General features: G+C 40.7%; 1 pseudogene; it reads left to right on the top strand.

Annotated features, from left to right (window-relative positions):
* The first annotated feature begins 2,186 nt into the window (after positions 1-2,186).
* Positions 2,187-3,061, top strand: LOC136163446 (non-histone chromosomal protein HMG-14 pseudogene; annotated as a pseudogene).
* The last annotated feature ends 2,939 nt before the right edge of the window (positions 3,062-6,000 follow it).

Genomic DNA, 6,000 nt, shown 5'->3' with positions numbered 1-6,000 from the left:
GTACTCTTGCCTGGAGAATCCCATGGAGGGAGGAGCCTGGTAGGCTACAGTCCACGGGGTCACAAAAAGTCGGATACAACTGACTGACTTGACTTTTCACTTTCTATTTACCAACTGAGCCACCAGGGAAGCCCAGGTTTTCTTCCTCTATCTTTTCATCTGTCTTCTTGCCTCCTGTCTCCTCTTCCTCTTTCCTTTCCCTTCCATGAAATTCTTCATTGTTTAGACAGTCCTATAACTTCATCTACTGCCTATATGCTGATGACTTTCAAATCTGTCTCCAACAGATCCCTCCCGAATTCCAGACTCAGTGAATTTCTCCACATCTATACCATGAATATTTCAAATTCACCAACTCTGAAAGTGAATTTGTTGTCCCCTTAAAATTTGCCCCTCCCCTTAGCAAAAGGTATCATCATTTGAGTTGCCCACTTTAGAAGCTTGAAGTTTATTCTTTCAGCTCCCACTTTACACTTTCAGATATGATACCTTCCAAATGCCTCTCAATTCTGTCACCCGCTCTCCTCCTCCACTGTTACTGTTCTAATTTAGTCCCTGGCTGCAACAGAAAATATGTTACGAGAAAGGCCAATAGTTGCAGCCACAATGTAAAATTGAAATGAAAAAATAATTTGCATCATTAGTTTATCATGCTAGAGTTACTGAGATAATCAAAATGGTCTGAAACAAAAACATCTGCTGCTAAAGAGTGTGTGCCAGAACTCAACACAATATTGTTTTAAGCCGATAATTAACTGGGATGCTGAACTGATTTTTTCTATCCCATAATTTGGTGTCTAGTGACTTAAGTATCTGGCTGTTAGAGAAAATCCCATTATTATTTGGCAAACGATTTTAGACTGGATTGATTAGCCATGAAATGAATGCAAGTGATTTGCACAGCTTAAATATGCAAGTAATAGTTTAAATATGAGATGACATTGACAGCTTTCCAAATAGTGCCGATATTCTAATAAAGCTATTCACTAACATATATCAGTATAATCCTTATACATTACCATCCAATTTTTTCTTTATAGTTCCAGAATTTCCAATTTTTATCTTGACTAAATTCCTAAATTCTTCATTCTAACACCTTTCAGGGGAAAACAATAGAATGGGAAAGACAAGAGATCTCTTCAAGAAAATGAGAGATACCAAGGAAACAATTCATGCAAAGATGGGCTCAATAACGTACAAAAATGGTATGAACCTAACAGAAGCAGAAGATACTAAGAAGAGGTGGCAAGAATACACAGAAGAACTATACAAAAAAGATCCTAATGAGCCAGATAAACATGATGGTGTGATCACTCACCTAGAGCCAGACATCCTGGAGTGTGAAGTCAAGTGGGCCTTGGGAAAAATCACTATGAACAAAGCTAGTGGAGGTGATGGAATTCCAGCTGAGCTATTTCAAATCCTAAAAGATGATGCTGTGAAAAAAGATGATGCTGTGAAAGTGTTGCACTCAATATGCCAGCAAATTTGGAAAACTCAGTAGTGGCCACAGGGCTGAAAAAGGTCAGTTTACATTCCAATTCCAAAGAAAGGCAATGCCAAAGAATGTTCAAACTACCGCACAATTGGACTCATCTCACACGCCAGCAAAGAAATGCTCAAAATTCTCCAAGCTAGGCTTCAATAGTACATGAATCAGGAACTTTCAGCTGTTCAATCTGGATTTAGAAAAGGCAGAAGAACGAGAGATCAAATTGCCAACATCCACTGGATCACAGAAAAAGCAAGAGAATTCCAGAAAAACATCTACTTCTGCTTCATTAACTACACTAAAGATTTTGACTATGTGGGTCACAACAAATTGTAGAAAACTCTGAAAGAGATGGGAATACCAGAACACCTCTGAGAAACCTGTATGCAAGTCAAGAAGCAACAGTTAGAACCAGACATGGAAAAATAGGCTGGTTCCAAATTGGGAAAGGAGTATGTCAAGGTTGTATAATTTCACCTTGCTTATTTAACTCATATGCAGAGTACATCATGCAAAATGCCAGACTTGATGAAGCACAAGCTGGAATCAAGATTGCAGGGAGAAATGTCAATAACCTCAGATATGCAGATGACACCACCTTTATGGCAGAAAGCAAAGAGGAACTAAAGAACCTTTTGATGAAAGTGAAAAAGGAGAGTGAAAAAGCTGGCTTAAAATTCAACACTCGGCGGGTCCCAGCAGCTCGGGCGGCGGGAGGAGCGGCAGCGGTCCGGCTACGCAGCTTCGCGAAGGCTCTCGGCGCGCCGCGGCCCTCAGGCACCCGGCTCTCGTCCGCCCCGCCGTCACGATGCCCAAGAGGAAGGTCAGCTCCGCCGAGGGGGCGGCGAAGGAGGAGCCCAAGAGGAGATCGGCGAGGTTGTCAGCTAAACCGGCTCCTGCAAAAGTGGAAACGAAGCCAAAAAAGGCGGCGGGAAAGGATAAATCTTCAGACAAAAAAGTGCAAACAAAAGGGAAAAGAGGAGCGAAGGGAAAACAGGCGGAAGTGGCCAACCAAGAGACTAAAGAAGTCTTGCCTGCGGAAAATGGAGAGACTAAAAACGAGGAGAGCCCAGCCTCTGATGAAGCAGAAGAGAAAGAAGCCGAGTCTGATTAATAACCACACACTCAGTCCTGTCAGTGGTCCCTGTTTCCCTTCTTGTACAATCCAGAGGAATATTTTTATCAACTATTTTGTAAATGCAAGTTTTTTAGTAGCTCTAGAAACATTTTTAAAAAGGAGGGAATCCCACCTCATCCCATTTTTTAAGTGTAAATGGTTTTTTTTAAGAGGTGAAATCATTTGCTGGTTGTTTATTTTTTGGTACAACCAGAAAATAGTGGGATATTGGATATGGGAGGCTTTGATTGTCTTGGGTGTCAGCTTAACATTCCATAGATGGGGGGTAGCTTTTATATCCTATAATACAAAAGCATACTAAATGGCAGTTTGGAGTCAGTTGTGCATTTAATGTCTTGAACACTTTAAATTACTTCTCTTCCCATATTGTTTTGGTAGAATTATTTCCTACAGCAAACCACTTTTTCATCTTGGCTCTCCTGGTCAGAATTTTGTGCACTATACTATAACACCGTTGGTCGTGGTAGTCCAGTTTTCCTAGTAACTTGGTTAATGTGCTGTGAACGATTGACAGTTTGGGTATGTAGTGTATATGATATTAAATTGTGAATCAGTGGGACGTATGTAACAATATATCAATATTTGAAGATATTGGTACTTGATATCCTGTTAAGGAAAGTTTGCTCCAAATTTTAAGCTGGAAAGTCACTGGAATAACTGTTAAGAATCATAACTACATGATATTTTAGATTTCTGGTACGTATGTGAAGAATTGCGTACAAATTGAAATGTCTGTGTAGTGATCCTCAAAACAACCAATAAAATCTCAGTTATAAAAAAAAAAAAAAACAAAAAACTCAACATTCCAAAAACTAAGATGATGGTATTCGGTCCCATCACTTCATGGCAATTAGATGGGGAAACAATGGAAACAGTGATAGACTATTTTCTTGGGCTCCAAAATCAATGCAGATGGTGACTGCAGCCATGAAATTGAAAGACACTTGCTCTTTGGAAGAAAAGCTATGATCAATCTAGACAGCATATTAAAAAGCAGAGACATTACTTTGCTGACAAAGGTCCGTCTAGTCAAAGTTATAGTTTTCCAGTAGTCATATATGGATACGAGAGTTGGACCATAAAGAAAGCTGAGCACTGAAGAATTGATGCTTTTGAACTGTGGTGTTGGAGAAGACTCTTGAGAGTCACTTAGACTGCAAGGAGATCCAACTAGTCAATCCTAAAGGAAATCAGTCCTGAATATTCATTGGAAGGACTGATGCTGAAGCTGAAACTCCAATACTTTGGTCACCTGATGCGAAGAACTGACTCAATGGAAAAGACCTTGATGCTGGGAAATATTGAAGGCAGGAGAAGGGGCCTACAGAGGATGAGATGGTTGGATGCTATCACTGACTCGATGGACATGAGTTTCAGCGAGCTCTGGGATTTCGTGATGGACATTTAAGCCCAACATGCTGTGGTTCATGAGGCTGCAAAGAGTCAGACAATACTGAGCGACTGAACTAACTGAACTGAACACCTTTCAGCAATGGTGGACTGTGGTAAATACAAAATAAGCTACATTGATGGTTACAGCTTTATTGCTAACTTTATTCTCCTCTTCCAATATTTACAGTTTAGGTGCAGACAAGTTTGGTTGGAAAGCACAAAACCCAAAACCATAGTATACAGTTTGAAGAGAAATGCAAAGAATCTCAATTGTACATGGATTGATAGTCATTAAAATGTTTGTCTAGAAAATTTGGAAAATCTAATTGTACTATAAAATATCTCTCAGTCTTTCAATGGTAGCTTATACTTTTCTATTTCCTGAATGATTTCCCTTATCTCTCATCTCCTCTCTACTTCCATCGTTGCTGCCCAGTTAACACTCTCCTGTCTCTTGTTGGCTTTCCTAACAGCTCTTCCAGTCTTATCAATTTTAAGGTATCCACAGCTGCCAGGGTCATCTTGTCATCTTTTTAAAATCTAAACCTGGTTATATCTTTGTTGTTTTATTGTTTTTATTTAGTCACTAAGTCATGTCCAACTCTTTTGGGACCCCACGGACTGTAGCCCACCAGGCTCCTCTGTCCATGGGATTTTCTAGGCGAGAATAATAGAGTAGGTTGTCATTTCCTTCTCCAGGGTATCTTGCCAACCCAGGGATTGAACCCATGTGCCCTGCATTACAGATGGATTCTTTACTGCTGAGCCAACAGGGAAGTCCATCTTTGTTGCTTTTTTTTTTTTGGTCAAACCCTTTTAATGGTCGGCAGTACACAGAGGATAAAGTCCAAGTTCCTGAATACTGCACACGGGACTTTTTCTTGATGTAGCTACACCTTACCATCTAGTATCACCTTTTTCTTGATCTAGTTCCACCTTACCATCCAGCATCACATTTGGCCATTTCTGCACCGACAGACCTCGCTCCACTCCTGGGTAACCATTCAGATGTTCTGCACTGTGTGCTGTCTTTATGACACTGCATATACAAGTCTCACTACTAGAAAGCCCTTTACCCCTCTCCCATACGGCAATCTTTCTCAGCCCCCAGAGCCTCTTACTCTGGAAAATCTTCCACTACTGTCTAAGCAAAATTAATTGCTCCCTCTTTTAAGCCAGGACCCTGGTGTTAATATGTCTCTATTGTTGCACTAGAAAGTGAAAGTGAAGCCGCTCAGTCATGTCCAACTCTTTGCAACCCCATGGACTGTAGCCTACCAGGCTCCTCCATCCATGGAATTTTCCAGGCAAGAGTACTGGAGTGGGCTGCCATTTCCTTCTACAGGGGATCTTCCCAACCCAGGGATCGAACCAGGGTCTCCTGCATTGCAGACAGATGCTTTACCGTCTGAGCCACCAGGGAAGCCTGTTGCACTGAATCCTCCTAAACTGTAACTGCTTGTTCACATGTCTCATTTCCCATTAGGCTCAGAGCCACTTGAAGAGAAGGACTGTATCTTCTCTATTATTTTTACCTCTGATAGTAATGAGTAGCTAACAATAATAATAAATGCTAGTGATTACACACTAGGACTGTATCAGGTGCTAATCTGCCTCCCCCACCTAATTGTTACAATACCCCATTATGAGGTGGGTGATTTTATCAGCCCCATTTTATAGATAAGGAAAGTAAAGCAAAGCACAAAGTAGGTGCTCAATAATGTTAATGAATGTTATTGCTTTTTAAAAAATTTAATGGAATCATATCATCATTACTCCTGAGAGCTTCCAGAAGCTATCACAACTGAAAGTGGATATCTTGGTGCAGCAGGGTACATGCAGTGTCCTGAGGCTGGCTATTTGGTTTGGGAAGACCCAGATTACCTGCCATTCTGAACTCAATTCCACATATAATGGGCTTGAAGAGTAACTGCATTGTTTTTTTTTTTCCTTTCACATGGTATACTGACTTTGTAAA

The sequence above is a fragment of the Muntiacus reevesi genome, chromosome 3 (assembly GCF_963930625.1).
Source record: "Muntiacus reevesi chromosome 3, mMunRee1.1, whole genome shotgun sequence".
Classification (NCBI taxonomy): Eukaryota; Metazoa; Chordata; class Mammalia; order Artiodactyla; family Cervidae; genus Muntiacus; species Muntiacus reevesi.
The sequence above is the reverse complement of the archived record's forward strand: the minus strand, read 5'-3'. Positions and strand labels throughout refer to the sequence as shown.